We start from the raw sequence: 19,382 nt of genomic DNA, 5'->3' as shown, positions 1-19,382 counted from the left end.
GGTCAGCGCTCCATACTCGTCCTGAGGTGCATGTTAGTCGGCTGGTGAAAATTGTGCCAGCCTCACGCACTAGGCCTCCTGTGTACCTACCTAGCCTTGCACGTCCTGTGCCAGCCCTGCTCTCAGGCTCTCCAGTACACCTTCACGGTCCGGTCCATCCTGTGCCACCTTCACACACCAGTCCTCCGGTGGCAGCGCCCCACACCAGGCTTCCTGTGCGTGTCCTCGGTTCAGTACCACCAGTTCCAGCACCACGCACCAGGCCTTCAGTGCGCCTCGCCTGTTTAGCGCTATCAGAGCCTTCCTCCTCTCCAGTGCTGTCGGAGTCTCCCACCTGTTTAGCGCTGCTGGAGCCTCCCGCCTGTTCAGCGCTGCCAGAGCTTTCCTCCTCTCCTGCGCTGCCGGGGTCTCCCGCATGTTCAGCGCTGCCATAGCCTTCCTCCTCTACAGCGCTGCTGGAGTCTCCTGCCTGTTCAGCGCAGCCAGAGCTGCCAGCCTGCATGGAGCAGCCAGAGCTGCCAGCATGCATGGAGCAGCCTGAGCTGTCAGTCTGCATGGAGCAGCCAGAGTTGTCAGTCTGCATGGAGCAGCCAGAGCTGCCAGTCCGCATGGAGCAGCCAGAGCTGCCAGTCTGCATGGAGCAGCCAGAGCTGCCAGTCTGCATGGAGCAGCCAGAGCTGCCAGTCTGCATGGAGCAGCCAGAGCTGCCAGTCTGCATGGAGCAGCCAGAGCAGACAGACAGACTCTTCCAGATCTGCCAGTCAACCAGACTCTTCCAGATCTGCCAATCAACCAGACTCTTCCAGATCTGCCAGTCAGCCAGACTCTTCCAGATCTGCCAGTCAGCCAGACTCTTCCAGATCTGCCAGTCAACCAGACTCTTCCAGATCTGCCAGTCAACCAGACTCTTCCAGATCTGCCAGTCAACCAGACTCTTCCAGATCTGCCAGTCAACCAGACTCTTCCAGATATGCCAGTCAACCAGACTCTTCCAGATCTGCCAGGCAACCAGACTCTTCCAGATCCGCCAGCCAGCCAGGATCTGCCGGAGCAAACTACCTGCCTGAGCTTCCTCTCAGTGCTGAGCTTCCTCTCAGTGCTGAGCTTCCTCTCAGTGCTGGGCTTTCCCTCAGTGCTGGGCTTTCCCTCAGTGCTGGGCTTTCCCTCAGTGCTGAGCTTCCCCTCAGTGCTGGGCTTCCCCTCAGTGCTGGGCTTCCCCTCAGTCCCGAGCTGCCCCTCAGTCCCGAGCTACCCCTCAGTCCCGAGCTACCCCTCAGTCCCGAGCTTCTACCTCAGTCCCGAGCTGCCCCTCAATCCAGTGGGGTCCTTGGTGAGGGTTATTAGGCCTAGGTCGGCGGCGAGGGTCGCCAATCAAAGGACGCGTTACAGGGGGACTAAGACTTGGTTGGAGTGGGGTCCACGTCCCGAGCCGGAGCCGCCACCGTGGACAGACGTCCACCCGGACCCTCCCCTATGGGTTTTAGTGTGCGGCCGGGAATCCGCACCTTGGGGGGGGGGGGGGGTTCTGTCACGCCCTGGTCTTAGTATGTTCTGTTTATATATTGATTTGGTCAGGCCAGGGTGTGACATTGTTTTTGTATTGTTCGTTTTCATCGTTATTAAAGATGTCTCGATTTAACCACGCTGCATTTTGGTCCGACTCTCCTTCAACGGAAGAAAGCCGTAACAGCCGGGTAAAACAGCCAGACTGTACTGTTCCCTCACTTGAACACTCAACGACTCACCAAGGCCTAAGTACAGACGTGGGAAACGGTAATATCCGTTATGTGTTGTCGCCGGGCAGACTTGTGGAATGGAGAGGTGACTTGGAATCTAAGAAGTTGGTAAGCCATGAGAGGAGAGGTGTCGGGGGAGGTATGGATGCAGGTTGATTCAGAGTGGGAAGAGCGAGCCTACCGCTGAGATGACACAGCCCTGAGTGTGGTCTCCTTCTCCACTCAGCTCTCCACCGCACACATTGACCATTTACACACACATTGCTGCACACAAACACACCACCATGATGCACCTTTAGAGCCAGTGTAGGATGATGATGTGGATGATGTTATGAGGTTGCTATAAAAGGAAAGGGAACGTGATGGTTCGATCCTAATGAGCCCTCTCATATAGATGGGAGAAAGGGTTTAAGAGATGTGTTAGGTACAGAGTGGTTCTCTGTGGAGGGGGATTTCTCTCTGCCTCTCGTTTCGCTTCCAGCAAAGGTCAAAGGGTAGAGTGAGAAGAGTTCAGTCCAGCCCTCCTTCACACTGCAGTCAAGGAGATGTCAGCCCCCAGGAGAGGAGAGCTAGGGAGGGGCGTGAGCAGCCTCGCTGTCACCCCCTTAGCCAAATTGACCGCAATGTGAAAAATCTAGAAAATTGTGTACGCAAAGCAAGGGCCTCGGTAGTCCACTCATGCCCACAGCGAAACCGATACTATCCCTGCTCAATATGAACCACGGATCCCACAGCACCATTCCCAGGAGGCAGAGTATTTATTGAAAATTCATTTCAGTTCAAAAGGGCACCTCTGCTACAGCTCTTTCAAAGAGGAATGTGGAAAGTGAATGAAGGGAAGAAAAAAGATAGATGAATAGATAGACAGATAGATAGGGAGGGAGGGAGAGAAAGTAGGGCTCTTAATGTATATAAGACCATATTCAATCTCATCATCTTCCCGGCCCCATGTCGACACGCCGGGAGCGGCAGGTAGCCTACTGGTTAGAGCATTGGAATAGTAACCGAAAGGTTGCAAGATATAATCCCCGAGCTGACAAGGTAAAAATATGTCGTTCTGCCCCTGAACAAGGCAGTTAACCCACTGTTCCTAGGCCGTCATTGAAAATAAATAAATGTAAAATATAAAAAAGACATGTCTAATGCATTGATTTGTCTGTGAAACGTCGTGGCACGCCGGCCTTGACATGTCCATCCATGTGAAGTGTCACCCTGTCCGAGGGGAATACATATTGGAGTTGATTGGCTCTCCATACGCTACATTAGAAGCCATCAGCACCCCACCCTATTATGTACAGATCCTCGAACTCTGGCAGACACCCCCAAACAGTCACCACCATCCATCCAGCTCATACATCCATAGGATTCTCTCTCTTCCAATGTACTATAAGCTTTACCTACATCCTCGCTCAGTACAAATTCCCTTCCACCCACACATCTCCAGTCTTTCTGTAAGATGCCATGCTCTGAACAATGGCCCTTTCCATTCAGGTGCTTTTTTATGAGCTCCATCTGATCATAGCTTTATTCACGGTTGCAGAGAGGTCCGTTTTGGATGTTAGCTCCATTTCTTCATCGCCACATACCCAGAAGATGTCAGATGGCCTCTGCGTGTCAGTGCAAAAGACCCGCTGTAACAATTAGATGAAAAGGTTGCAAAAACAGTATATTTTTTTTGTTACGAATGTTCGCCCATTAAAACGTCTGAGTGTTTCACGGCAAAACCGGGGCAAAGGTCTCCTTGAAAAGGCCGCCGGGCTGACAAAGACACTCGGAGAGGTGGCAGTGAAAGAGACGTGTGGAAGTGCATTGTCTGGGGACGGGGGCAGGCACGTGTGACCCCCCCCTACCCCCTCCCAGCTTCGACTCCCATTGTCTGTAGTGTGACAAGGCCACAACCTGAGGACCTCGGCTCGCGCTCCCTGCTTCGCTCTTTATTCAGATCACATAATAACAGTTCAGCCACACTTTAAAACACTGGTGCTCTGTTCAGACTGGTTCACACCCATGAAGTATTTTCAAGTTAATCACCGCACCAATGGGAGCAGGGGGTCGTGGACCGTGGGATGGGCTCCAACCACCACACTGACACACATTACAGTTCATACTCTGGAGCGCCCTTTTTCATTTGAATCTGGCCCCCGGCTATAATTGACAAAACTAACTCAAGAATGACGAGGCAGGATCATTCCATTGCCAGTGTCTTAAGTTAGCTTTTCCTTAATCATTCCAAGAACCCCTTCGTGGCATTCTCTGCCCTGTCGGGAAGGCTTAACTGACATAATGGTGGTATTTGGTTCGGTGCCTTTGTGCGGTTGGTGCCAACTGAGCACAAGAAGGCCAAACAATGCACAGATCATTAATGTGCTCCTCACAGGCTGGGTAACTTACTGAGATAATGCATTGGTAGCTACAACGCAGTGGGCAGAGACCTAGAGCCGTGAAAGCAGCACCAAACGGCTACAAAATAAAAAGACACTCCCAAGACTGCTTTTTCATGCTGCCCATTTGAAGGGATTTGTTAGCAGATGTAGTTTTCCAAGATTTGGAAGGTATTTCAAGGTCCTGTTAGATAATATAATTTTAAAGGCTTCAAATATGTCTGAAGGATCTTTTAGGGAATGTACAGGTCAGCCTTATTCTCTGATTTAAAACATCACGCTTGTAAACCTTCATGTTCTTCCCGACTGGGCACACCATTTTTCCACCGATGACTGTTTAAGAATCTGTTGGAGATCTAACATGCATGCAGTCCCGTAATGCCCCACAGCACTTGTTGTACTCTGAGCTTCTAATCGGCCCCGGCTACACTATATCCCGTGTGGTCAATCAGGCAGAGAGAGGGAGTCTATCATTTTCAATTGGCCTCCATTTCCAAATTAGCCATGTCACTTCAAAGCTAATGCATGCACACAAAGAAATGTGAGTACACAATGGCATATGTATGGACCCTTTGAAGGATACATTGTTGGTCATTGTGATCATTTTTCTGTGGCAACGAGGAGTTATTTTAAAGGTACTTATGCCCAACCAAGGCCATAATAGCTCATAAAAATGACTCAGGTATTATATTGGTTTTATGAGATCTTCAAATTGCTTTAGTCAGAGGACACTTGACAGAGGGGAGGGGAACATATAACTTCTAGATTTCTCAGGGAAGACTTTGGTGTCAATGGCGAAGAGGGTCCATTGCCACAATTGTACAATTTTTTGGTCGATCCCGTGGATGTTTTGATGTACCGTGACAACTGTGTGGAGCTAAGGCTCTCCCCTTGACCCCTCATTCGACATGAAAAACTAACTCAGTTAGCTTAAGAAACTTCTGCAGACTTTGCTGCTCGAACTCCTGGTGCTCTACTCTCTCTTCCACCAAGGCTTTAGCTGTCACTCACTCAGGCTGTGACGAGATGAGATGGGTAAATACTAAATCTTTAGGTGCACTAACCTTTTGGTGTGTGTTTGTGGACACCGGACTGCACACGTGTGTGTGTGTGTGTGTGTGTGTGTATGTGTGTGTGTGTGTGCACATGCACCGTGAGTGGTAAAGCTCAGGCTCATTGGTGGATTTCGCCCTGGGGGCTTGTTTTGCAGAATATCTGAGTGGTTCCTTAATGTTTTATGTTGGCCGATGTGTTTAATATTACCCCACATCCTTTTCAAAAGGAAAGGCTAATGACTACACGGCTCTACTCTGCTTATTCATTTGTAATCAATACATGTTGTGTGCAAATGCGCTGTCGAGAGGGAGTATTAAGAGAAGAAAATTACTTTCAGATACAAAGGAAAATACAAAGGGTAGTTTTAATGTGTTTAAGCTCAGCATGTCATAATGGATAAATATGGGCACATTGTTTGAAGTAAGTCATGGTAAATAGCTGTCGTGTCTTTGGCTATGCCAGATTAAGTTATACGACATGCTATTCTATAAAATAATTTCTCTGTAATTAATATTACCTGATTAAGCTAATCATGTAAATGTAAGTAACTAGAAAGTCGGGGCACCACGAAATAATGTTAATTGAGCTGTTATCTTCTAAATAAACTCTTAAAGACCTGGTAATCTTTTACCACAATTAGCAGTCAGTATTTAATCGTCACCTTATTTAGTCTCATCTGAAAGTAGTACATTCTTGATTATCTTCACGAGCCCTGGCTAAGAAGTTGAATCAGCAATACAAAATGTGACTTAATTATGTATTTACTAAATCCCTAAATAATCACATCTACACAGAATGGATCATACATTGGTCGTATATGGAAGGCCGGGTTGTCCTTTGAAGAATGTCTGTGGTGGGACGGATACTTGGTAGACCGTTTTCGTGTGGTAGGGTCAGATACTCTGTACGTCCTCTCCTAGCCCACGTCTACAGTTGCTGCGCTAACGCAACAGCTAGGAGGTATCACTTCTTCAGTGAATAAGAGTTCAAAGTTCATACCAAGTTGCCATACTTTAAGCTCATGCTATATTCTGGCTGGTATAGTTGAAATGCATCCCTTCGGCGTGTGGATCGTCATCTTCACGTTGAATTTCGATGCTAATTTCGTTCTTGTCGTTCAACCAGAGCTCACGCTGAGGTTGGCTTAGTTCTGTAGGTGACCTTGTCCTTTTTAACGCAGGGACCACAAGTCCTCACGTCCTTGGAACAGGAGGTTGTAATTTTCATCAATGGGTTTAATAAGTGGTGAAAGAAAGGCGTGTTTCAAACAACCCATGTCTGTTCACTTGGGTGGGGCCTCTGAGTGAGCCCCCCCCAATTGAATATTTTCCCAAATAGTTTCATATTTAAACATTTAAATTGTACAACAATTCCATGTGAATCTGATAACTAGAATGTGTAGATTTTCCAAGATACAGTTTATGTCATCCTATCATCAGTAATCATGTCTCAGACGCCAACTGATCTGACGACATATTCATTAAGTACCAATGCATATTTTCTGGTTGGATTACTAAAATATGGTTCCGTTTCCCACCTTTTGATGTTCCCAGAATCTCTATGTTAACAAAGGGCTTTTCAAGAGTCAACTCTATAGAGTGGAGAGAGAGAAATGGGTGGAAGGTATTTATGGGGCTCATACACCTCTCCCATCAGGCCAACATCATGACATAGTAGAAGTGGGAGATACTGTGTAACCATGTAGGGTTACATTAATAACCATGGAATAGTTTTCAAATGCGATACATAATGTGTTTACTTTGTAGTTTGCTTTGTGGCATATAGCATACTATGTTTTGATTATGATGTGTATAATGTGCTTAGATACTGTAAGTAGTCATGTGCTTAGATACTGTAAGTAGTCATGTGCTTAGATACTGTAAGTAGTCATGTGCTTAGATACTGTAAGTAGTCATGTGCTTAGATATTGTAAGTAGTCATGTGCTTAGATATTGTAAGTAGTCATGTGCTTAGATATTGTAAGTAGTCATGTGCTTAGATACTGTAAGTAGTCATGTGCTTAGATATTGTAAGTAGTCATGTGCTTAGATATTGTAAGTAGTCATGTGCTTAGATACTGTAAGTAGTCATGTGCTTAGATACTGTAAGTAGTCATGTGCTTAGATATTGTAAGTAGTCATGTGCTTAGATATTGTAAGTAGTCATGTGCTTAGATATTGTAAGTAGTCATGTGCTTAGATACTGTAAGTAGTCATGTGCTTAGATACTGTAAGTAGTCATGTGCTTAGATATTGTAAGTAGTCATGTGCTTAGATATTGTAAGTAGTCATGTGCTTAGATATTGTAAGTAGTCATGTGCTTAGATATTGTAAGTAGTCATGTGCTTAGATACTGTAAGTAGTCATGTGCTTAGATACTGTAAGTAGTCATGTGCTTAGATACTGTAAGTAGTCATGTGCTTAGATACTGTAAGTAGTCATGTGCTTAGATACTGTAAGTAGTCATGTGCTTAGATACTGTAAGTAGTCATGTGCTTAGATATTGTAAGTAGTCATGTGCTTAGATATTGTAAGTAGTCATGTGCTTAGATATTGTAAGTAGTCATGTGCTTAGATACTGTAAGTAGTGTGATCATGTTTTGCAAAGCTGTTCAATGCAGCTGTCACACACACTCAAAATATGCACATGCTGTAACACATTATAGATGCCATTGATGGTGTAAAGCCGGGGTGGCAGGGTGGCCTAGTGGTCAGAGCGTTGGACTAGTAACCGGAAGGCTACGACAAATCTGTCGTTCTGCCCCTGAACAGGCAGTTAACCCACTGTTCCTAGGCCGTCATTGAAAATAAGAATTTGTTCTTAACTGACTTGCCTAGTTAAATAAAGGTAAAATAAAATATCAATGCCCTTAGTTGATAAGTCCAAGGGCACTGAATGTACCAGTCGTTAAAACTGACGCCACACCCCAATCTATTCAATCTGAGTGTTGACAGAATAGTGAGGAACCTTCCACGCTAGAGTAGTGAGGAACCCGTCACACTAGAGTAGTGAGGAACCCGTCACACTAGGGTTTTAATGACTCTAACCTAAGTGTATGTAAACTTCCGACTTCAACTGTATATGAACGATCAGAAAATTATGTTTTTTTCCCTTTTTCTTTGGCACTAAAGTCCTTCCGTATACAGCACACCCAGAGGCCAGTTTATTAGGTGCAAACACCACATTCACGAAAATGGTTTGCTCCTACAGCCAGTGATTCACTAAGTGGTGGCTTGCTATTTAAAGCAGACAGGCACCGAGACATTCAGTTACTGTTCGACTGAACGTTAGAATAGGACAAACTAGTGACCTAAGCGACTTTAAGCTTTATGATCGTCAGTGCTAGGCACACCGGTTCCAGTATCAGAAACGGCCAGCCTCCTGGGTTTTTCATGCACGACAGTGTCTAGGGTTTACTGAGGATGATGCGACAAACAATGAACATCCAGTAAGTGGCAGTCCTATGGGCGAAAACAGCTCTTTGATGAAGAAGGTCGAAGGAGAATGGCAAGAGTTGTGCAAGCTAACAGACGGGGGCACAATCAGGCAAATAACTGTGCAGTACAACAGTGGTGTGTACAACGGCATCTCGGAATGCACAACTTTTTATGGATGGGCTATTGCAGCAGACGACCACACCAGGTTCCATTTCTTACAGCTTTAAACAATAAGAAGCGGCTCCAATGGGTACACTATCACCAACACTGTACAATTGAGGAGTGGAAAAACATTGCCTCGTCCGACGAATCCCAGTTCCTGTTTCGTCATGCTGATGGCAGAGTCAGTATTTGGCATAAGCAGCAGAGTCCATGGCACAATCCTGCCTGGTGTCAAATGTTGGTGTTGGAAATGTTTTCTTGGCACACGCTAGGTGTACCAAGGGACCAATTGAGCAACATTTCCATGGAGGCAAAGGGGGTCCTACCCCCTTTTGGTGTACCTAATAAACTGGTACCAAGCTACAGAGTCTTGCGAAGCCTGTGGGCATCCTAGAGCAAAACAACCAACATGTTCAGTACCAGTCAAACGTTTGGACACACCTACTCATTCCAGGGTTTTTCTTTATTTTCAGTATTTTCTACATTGTAGAATAATAGTGAAGACATCAAAACTATGAAATAACACATATGGAATCATGCCATATCCCCAAAAAATGAAAGAATTCAAAATATATGTTTTATTTGAGATTCTTCAAAGTAGCCACCCTTTGCCTTGATGACATCTTTGCACACTCTTGTTATTCTCTCAACCAGCTTCATGAGGTAGTCACATGGAACTGTGTAGCCTACTCCATGTACGCTAGAGTAGACTGATAAGACAGCTTTGATTCAGTGGACTGATATAGGGTACATACCATTTAGAGATTATAATTAGAATGGATCAATACAATACAATGAACCCACCCTGTTCTTCATTCACAAATGGTAATTACAGAATTATGCATCGTTCCTTTCCCTCGCTCATCAACTCACCCATTATCCCCCTTTCTCCCCATCATACTTTACATAATGTGTTTAATCCGTTGTTTTATGTGTAATATCGTATGACTATCAGCTGGGTACATCACTTTCAACTTTTGGGAAATGGTGTGGAGCGTACAAACTGCATGGTGTGAATTTTTCTATGGTAATTAGAATAAAATTTTTAAGTGAATGTCGCTCACAAGGCAAAAAGGCCCATGGCAACTATTAGTCACAATTTCAAAGTGTGAGCAGGTTTACTGCATGCCTTATTGCATGTTGCAGGAGAAACACTTTGTATATCAAGTGTATTCATGTAAATTATGGCAAGATGTAGCAGTTGAAATCAAAACTTTTTGTTTTGAAATAATGGATGAGTAAAAAAGAACCCCAATACCTACTGTTAAATATGGTGGTGGATATTTGATGTTATAGGGCTATTTTGCTTCCAATGGTCCTGGGGCCCTTGATAAGGTCAATGGCATCTTGAACTTTACAAAGAGCAATGACATTTTAGCGACAAACATGGTTTCCTCTGAGAGGATGCTGAACCTTGGCCGCAAGTGGATCTTGGATAATGCACATATGCACACATTTATACGTATGCACACATAGATGCACACAAACATGCAGGTGTACGCATGCACCTTCAGAAATTATTCACACCACTTGACATTTTACACATAATGTGTTTCACACAATATACCATAATTACAAAGTGAAAACATGTTTAAAAAAATATTTGCACATTTATTGAAAATTAAATACAAAAATATCATATTTACATACAGTTGAATTCAGAAGTTTCACATACACCATGGCCGACTACATTTAAAATCAGTTTTTCACTAATCCTGACATTTAATCCGAGTACGAATTCCCTGTCTTAGGTCAGTTAGGATCACCACTTTATTTTAAGAATGTGAAATGTGAGAATAATAGTAGAGATAATGATTTATTTCAGCTTTTATTTCTTTCATCACATTCCCAGTGGGTCAGAGGTTTACATACACTCAATTAGTATTTGGTAGCATTGCCTTTAAATTGTTTACTTGTGTCAAACGTTTCGGGTAGCCTTCCACAAGCTTCCCACAATAAGTTGGTGAATTTTGGCCCATTCCTCCTGACAGAGCTGGTGTAACTGAGTCAGGTTTGTAGTCCTCCTTGCTCGCACATGCTTTTTCAGTTCAGCCCACACATTTTCTATAGGATTGAGGTCAGCCTTTTTCCTCAACGTAACAATAGTCATTATGGCCAAACAGTTATATTTTTGTTTCATCGGACCAGAGGGCATTTCTCCAAAAAAGTATGATCTTTTTTATGGCGGTTTTGGAGCAGAGGCTTCTTCCTTGCTGAGCGGCCTTTCAGGTTATGTCGATATAGGACTTGTTTTACTGTGGATATAGATATGTGTGTACCTGTTTCCTCCAGCATCTTCACAAAGTCCTTTGCTCTTGTTCTGGGATTGATTTGCACTTTTCGCACCAAAGTACGTTCATCTCTAAGAGACAGAATGTGTCTCCTACCTGAGCAGTATGACGGCTGTGTGGTCCCATGGTGTTTATACTTGCATAATATTGTTTGCACAGATGAAGTTCTACAATTATTTTACTGAGGTCTTAGCTGATTTCTTTTGATTGTCCCATAATTTCTAGCGAAGAGGCACTGAGTTTGAAGGTAGGCCTTGAAATACATTCACAGGTACACCTCCAATTGACTCAAATTATGTCAATTAGCCTATCATAATACTTTTCTGGAATTTTCCAAGCTGTTTAAAGGCACAGTCAACTTCTGACCTGCTGGAATTGTGATACAGTGAATTACAAGTTAAATAATCTGTTTGTAAACAATTGTTGGAAAAATTACTTGTGTGATGCACAAAGTAGATGTCCTAACCGACTTACCAAAACTATAGTTTGTTAACAAGAAATTTGTGAAGTGGTTGAAAAACTAGATTTAATGACTCCAACCTAAGTGTATGTAAACTTCCGACTTCAACTGTAAGTATTCACACCCCTGATTTACGACGTGTTAGAATCACCATTGGTAGTGATTACAGCTATGAGTCTTTTGGGGTATTTGTCTAAGAGCTTTGCAGACCTGGATTGTACAATATGTGCATTTAAATAATTCTTCAAGGTCTGTCAAGTTGGTTGCTGATCATTGCTAGACAGAAATGTTCAAGTCTTTGAAAGCCTATTAAAGTAAAATGTTTAACTAGGCCGCTCAGGGACATTCAATGTCATCTTGGTAAGCAACGCTAGTGTATATTTGGCCTTGTGTTTTAGGTAATGGTCCTGCTGAAAGGTGAATTTTCTCCAAGTGTCTGTTGGAAAGCAGACTGAACCAGGTTTTCCTTTATGATTTTGCCTGTGCTTAGCTCTATTTGGCATACCCATAACATGATGCAGCCACCACCATGCTTAAACATATGAAGAAGGGTAGTCAGTGATGCGTTGTGTTGGATTTGCTCCAAGCATAACACTTTGTATCCACATTTTTTGCAGTTTTACTTTAGTATTTTTGATTTGTTTTATTCTGTACAGCTTTCTTCTTTTCAATCTGTCATTTAGCTTTTTATTGTGGTGTAACTACAATGTTGTTGATTCTTCAGTTTTCTCCTATCACTGCCAATAAATTGTAACTGTTTTAATGTCCCCACTGGCCTCATGGGGAAATCCCTGAGCAGTTTCATTCCTCTCCAGCAACTGAGTTATGAAAAATGACTGCATCTCTGTAGTGACTGGGTGTATTGATACACCATCCAACGTGTAATTAATAACATCACCATGCTCAAAGGGATATTCAGTGTTTTTTTTTTGTTTTTTTACCCATCTACCAATAGGTGTCCTTCTTTGCGAGGCATTGGAAAACCGCCCTGTTCTTTGTGGTTGAATCTGTTTTTGAAATTCACTGTTTGCCCTTACATACATGTGCGGGGTAAAGAGATGAGGTAGTCATTCAAAAATCATGTTAAACAATATTATTGCACACCGAGTGAATCCATGTAACTTAATTAAAAGCACATATTTACTCCCAAACCCATTTAGACTTGCCATAATAATACTTATTGACTCAAGACATTTCAGCTTTTCATTTGTAATTCATTTGTAAAATATCTTTGACATTATGGTGTGTTGTGTGTGTGTGTGTAGGCCAGTGACACAAAATCTCTATTTAATACATTTTAAATTCAGGCTGTAACACAACAAAATGTGGAATGTCAATGGTTGTGAATTATTTCTGAAGGCACTGCACATATGCATCCAAGCGCACGCACGCGCACGCACGCGCACGCACACACACACACACACACACACACACACACACACACACACACACACACACACACACACACACACACACACACACACACACACACACACACACACACACACACAGTATCCTATAGAGTTGTATATCCACTTGCTCAGATGTCTATGAGATCCCTCCATTCCCATAATCCCTCTTTACACACTCCGTGGGAAATGGAACTGTTCAGGTGTGCACACATTTCAAAATGCTCCACATTTTGTTAAATACACATTTAATGTCACACCAAGCCATTTCAGCTTTGCCAACTACATCCCTCAACGCCCCACAATATATCAATTTATTTAATAATTTTCTCATTTAATGTGATATTTAATGCGATTTTGGAATCTGTCACCCTTGGTTTGTCAGTCTGTCGCTGTATAGCGACCCTCCGTGAGATTCTGAGGTGTTAGTTTGGTTTGGAGTAAATATCCTGTTTGGGTTATGTCTGAGTGATCTAGATTAGCCACATCCAAACAGTTTAGTCTACAAACTTGTCAAAATCTCTGCCTGTAAAGGAAATAATAACACTTCAGAATTAAAGAAATGTATGCCTTCTGTTGGTTTTTATGTTAACTTTGGATTGACAATTTGGCAGACTGACAAAATCAACTCTAGAAATAGCTGATTGCTGAAATATATTTTTATCTGAATCCATGGCCCCGGGCTTTCTGCCACCTGTTTCCACAAATTTTTGTACTTTATTAGTGTTGATTGAGGAGAAAGCGCACCCTTATTAATATTAAGTGTTTTATTATTTAGTCAGGAGACAGACCCGAAGAAGCGGAATGAGGACACATTTCTACACACTCAGTTAATTCCTCACTAAGGGGATAAAGAGTCTGCATAGATGCTGTCATTAAAATTGTTTATTGGGATTTGACATGAAAGGCATCTGAAGTTACTCTGTTTGAAATAGGCATACTAAATATGTCATGACATGCCTCCTGGTTTAAAAATGTAAATATATATATATAAGTTATATACTTTTTTGTTGTTGTCAATTTCTGGTGTATTCAAGCATACCAAGCAAAAAGGTCTTAGTCATTGGTCTTAGTCATTCTTTACATGTTTTGGCATTCACTCATTTGCATACTGTGTAGATGTAGCACATGGGGATGTGTGAAACTTACTTCTCAGCATTAAGTTTCCTGCTTACGCCTCATTAGCTAGCTTTTGAGGTGGCGTGATCGTCTAAGACGCCTGAGGGAGGATGGTCACGTGTGTTCGTGATGCAGAGGTCCCAAGTTTGCACCAGGTATGGTGGTACTCGCTAAGCAAGGAGCCTCATCTTCTTCCATTATCCATTCCACTTTCACGTTTCCACCTTCCAAGAGTTGGAACTCAGAAACTCAGTTTGAAAAAAGAAATACCCTTGATGAAACTGTCATGATTGAAATGAAACCTCTTTAGAAGGGCACTTGTTTGACTGCTCTTCGGTATCGAACTCAAACAGAGGCCTTTGGAGACCTGCTGCGGTGCCACAGCGGGAAGACGTCAGTCCGACGTTACACTTCATCACAGGGAAGAAAAACACCATGCTCTGACACAAATAAATTAAAACGATAAAATCGCATCTGTCAAACACATGGAAAACCGCAACTTGCTGTCTTTGAATGGGATGTGATAAATCTCAAATGTTTCTGTGTCGGTTTCCCGCGAGGTGTTTAGAGAGGAAAACAAAGAGTTTCCCCCTGACTCGTCCTGTTGTTTGAGTCCTTTGACTTTAATAAATACTTTAATGCTTGGATAACATTTTTGTTGATTGTGTTGTCCCGTGACTATAAATTTAGATTTGTTGATCTTCTCCCCGACTTCACTGTTGGGAATATTCCCTGTCTGGAAGAAAGAATCACAGGAAAAGTAGATTTCTGCCATGGAAAGGAAACGGGAGAGTAATTGGTCCACGTAACCTGTTTGTGTACATACACTTCCAATCAGAAAACAACCTGCTATTAGAATGAGCACTGTGTCAAAGTCCAACTGTACGCTTTATACAGTCTCATGAAATACCTGATAGATGACTGAAACAAGACATGTCATCATATTAAAATTGTATTCCGCAATATCACTTATATATGTACTTTAATTGGAGTATCAATGCAGGGAACCAGTTTCTTGATAGTTGGTCCTGTCTCATACAATATTGTATAGTATTCCTAATCAACAGAATGGCAATTTCCCTGCACAATCTGTGGCCATTGGTCAATACAAATAGTTACACTATCTGTTGATCTATCTGGACGTCATTAGTCTCCAGGACCCCAAATGAACATCTGGTAACTGTAGCAGCCCTCCAATATTCTCCCCCAGATGCTGTATGTGTCTGTCTGGAGGTCTGACATGAGGAGTCTGGCCTAATCATATGGGGACTGCTGATAATTAACTAGATGACAGACAAATTAAATAATAATCACACTGAAAAATTCCATCTCCATCTCAAACTCTTTACCAAACTGAGCAGCACAGACTGAAGTCTTGGAGACACCAGTGGAAGCGGTCGCAGACGAGGCCACAACACACTCTAATTGTCTCTTCTCAACTTGCTGCCGCAGAGGAAAACAACCCCAATAATCGGATTCTGGGAGCATTAGTGATGATGATTGCCAAGGCTGAATGGGTTCGCTGTTGTGTAGTTGCATTTACTCGTTTACTTGTTCAGGAGGTCTTTGTTGTTCAACCCAACTGCCAGGGTCATATTCCTCACACTCGGAAGAGATGTGAAGAGGACATAGAAAGAAACTTCCGCTGGTGTAATCCCTCCTTACGATGGATCTTTGTTGCACAATTCAAATCAAACTTTATTTGTCACATGCGCCAAATACAACAAGCGTGGACCTTACCGTGAAATGCTTACTGACAAGCCCTTAACCAACAGTGCAGTTCAAGAAGACGTAAATAAATATAGACCAAATAAACAAAAGTAAAAAGTAACACAATAAAACAACAATAATGAGGCTATATACAAGGGGTACCGGTACCGAATCAGTGTGCGGGGGTACAAGTTAGTTGAGGCAATTTGTACATGTAGGTAGGGTTGATGTAACTATGCATAGATAATAAACAGTGAGTAGCAGCAGTGTACAAACAATTGGGGGTGGGGGGGGTTGTCAATGTAATTAGTCAGGTGTCCATTTTATTAATTGTTCTGCAGTCTTATGGCTTGGGGGTAGAAGCTGTTTAGGAGCCTTTTGGCCATAGACTTGGTGCTCCGGTACCGCTTGGTGCTCCGGTACCGCTTGGTGCTCCGGTACCGGTAGCAGAGAAAACAGTCTATGACCTGGGTGACTGGAGTCTCTGGCTATTTTATGGGCTTTCCTATGACCCCGCCCGGATGTCAGGAAGCTTGTCCCCAGTTATGTACTAGGCCGTACACACTACCCTCTGTAGCGCCTTATGGTCAGATGCTGAGCAGTTAACATACGAGAAGGTGTTGCAATCGGTAAGGATGCTCTCGATGGTGCAGCTGTATAACTTTTTGAGGATCTGGATACCCATGCCAAATATGTCTCCTGAGAGGGAAAAGGTTTTGTCGTGCCCTCTTCACAACTGCCTTGGTGTGTGTGGACCACGATAGGTTGTTGAGTGATGTGGACACCAATGTTCTTAAAACTCTCGACCCACTCCACTACAGCCCCATCGATGTTAATGGGGGCCTGTTCTGCCCACCTTTTCACGTAGTCCACGGGGGATTGGGGACGTGTGCCCTCAAAACCGGCAAAGAGCTCCAAACCAGTTATCTAATTTGCCATAGGAAGACAATAGTGGCAGTTTGAATCTACAATAAAATGTATTATAATGTTTCTGCTACACAAGCCAAGAAAAGTTACAGTAATATTCTTCTGAATTGGGTTGCAATATTTCTGGAGGTTCTTTCCTGGTTTGCACTTTCAAACTAACAGGGTTATTAATATTCAAATGTGTTTTGCACACAAGTGTGTCATAAACTGTGACCGACTTTGAGCGTACATTTACTTAATTTTTCACTGCAAGGTGTTATCCATTTATGTTTTTCTAATGATTTTCTATCAATTATGTCATTTTTGTAAAAGACAATAATTTACTTCCATAATGGCTAATAAGCAATTATCAGCAGGTTCTCCATGGAGAACAGTAGAACTTAGTGGAGTGAGTAATCAATCAATCTGGGTTTCCTGCCTGAAAGGTCAAGAGTGAATAGCTGTCTCTTTTTGGGGTGGAAATTAAGTCTGAGTCCCAAATGGCACCCTATTCCCTATAGAGTGCACTACTTTTGGCCAGGGTCCATAGATCAATTTGGAAGCCCCATCATTTGTACACCGTAGCCGTTAGTACACTGTACTCAGATGTTATGGAACGTCATCTCCCACATCCCATTCTATGCGATGGTTCTTAATTGGTGTTCACTATGATTAATAGCGTTCATTATTGAAATATAATGAGGCTACATAACTGGCACACACTTGTTAGCTCTAATTGGGAAAACATTCAGTGGCTAATATAGAAGGAACACACGTTTCATAGAACTGTTGCAGCCCACACTGGAACTGACTATCACCACAGTATTTCTTTCCAACTTGTTGGTTTCTCGACTGGTGACTCCCCAGGGAAAGGGGAGAGCTGTCGTCATTAGTGGACAGTAGACTCTGGCCCATGTACTGTGTGATGGCTGTTCCAGTCCAGGACAGTGGTCAATGTGTGTCTGTGTGTAGGTGGGTGTTCCTATGTGTCTGTGTGTGCGTCTTTGTATGTGTGTGTGTGCACCTATGTGTGTGTGCATGTGTGCGCGTGCATGTCTCTGTCTGTCCTGGTCTAGCCTGATCATGTGACCAAGGTCCAGCCTGCTCCTGCTTTCTAAATTAGGGGAGCTAATGAGGGAGGAAGACACCAGAAGATCAGGGAAAGGGCACCTCTCCTCCTCCTCTTTCTCATCCTCCTCTTCCCGAGAATAATAACGTTTTTTCCCCCGCTGTGCTTCATTTAATTTACTGAACTGACCTTTCCATGCACAATTAACATTTAAGGGAAATTAAGGTTTTCTCCCTCCTCCTCCTACTCATCTTCCTCACTTTTTGGACCTGTATGATAATTGTAAAGTTCGACTTTGGCTTTCTGAAAGTCAAATTCAATTTCAAAACTACCGATACCAGGTTAATCTTATTTTATCTTATTTATGAATGGTAAATAGGCATGAATTCCAAGTAAACACTTAAATGTTTGAACTGTGTTTCACCGGAGCTCTTACTTAAGTCCTTCTCACTGAGGTAGATGCATCCAGCAGTGAGAGCACCAGATAACCTGACCTGTTCTTATCCATCCTCCTACCTCTCCACTAGGGATGGGCATTTGAAATGATTTCACTGTTCAAATAATATCTCAATATTTCTTCTTCTGGATATTTGGATAGTCAAAATACATGTTTTAAAGAATGAAAAAAGTGTTTTCAACTTAAATGGGGACTCGCTTACGAGACTCACAAGAGGCAGTGTGCTGCTTGTTGTTTCAGTACAGACATGTGGGGGAGGGGTGTTAGAGGAGCAGGGTCTGTTGTTCCTGACAGGGAGGGAGAGAGAGACCCTTACAAAAATATACCATGGTAGTACAATGAAAGAAAGAAATGCTGTGGTACAGTCATGTTTTTTTGGTCACTACCATGGCAGAAAATATCATGGTACTGTTGCAATACCATGCTATTTTCCTGCCATAGTAATGACCAGAAAACATGATAGTACTATGGTTGTTTTTTAATTGTACTACTACTCCTGCCATGGTATTGACAAAAAACACATTATATTTTTATAGTTTTATATATATAGTTACCATTTTACAAAAATTAGGCGTGGTTGTACAATGAAACAAATATCATGGTTTTGTACGAGCAGTATGTAGTGAATCATGAAAGCATGGTAGTTGTTTACAATGTATTATGATGGTGTACCACCGTTTTTCGTGTGAAGTGACAAAAAACGTAGTAATTTATGGTACTCAAATAATACATAATTGACTCCTCGCTCTGCAATGGCAAAGCGTTTGCCTAGTAGCCCCTTACACCCCTGTAGCTCGTAGTGAAAACCACAACACACGTGGTCTAGTAGTGTAGTGTACCCTCTTAAACCTAGGGTAAGTTGAGAAGAGTGAAGGGAGTCAAAAAGCGTATAGATTTAAACTAGGATATCTGGTGATTCTCTCTTCAATATAGTTTTCAGTTGACTCGCTCTAATTCAACTGACTTGGCTACTATTATACAATTCTAAATAGCCGACATACTAAAAAAATATTTGTAAAAATGCTGGTGTGTCATGTCAGGACGAGCCTGCAGGAAGGGTACCACATGAGGGAGGAGGACATATTCCCTGCAACGCACAGCGAGATTGCCTGCAGTGACAACAAGCTCAGTCCGATGATGCTGTTTACACACCGCCCCAGACCATGACGGACCCTCCACCTCCAAATCA

General features: G+C 42.9%; 1 protein-coding gene across 6 annotated transcripts in view; it reads left to right on the top strand.

Moving 5' to 3' along the window:
* The window catches only part of LOC109904740 (protein diaphanous homolog 2), a 624,432-nt gene that overhangs the window by 338,472 nt on the left and 266,578 nt on the right, over positions 1-19,382 (top strand). The gene's annotated exons all lie outside the window — the stretch shown is intronic.

This window comes from Oncorhynchus kisutch, linkage group LG15 (genome assembly GCF_002021735.2).
Source record: "Oncorhynchus kisutch isolate 150728-3 linkage group LG15, Okis_V2, whole genome shotgun sequence".
Lineage (NCBI taxonomy): Eukaryota > Metazoa > Chordata > Actinopteri > Salmoniformes > Salmonidae > Oncorhynchus > Oncorhynchus kisutch.
Note: the sequence above shows the minus strand (reverse complement) of the source record. Positions and strands in the feature narration are given on the sequence as shown.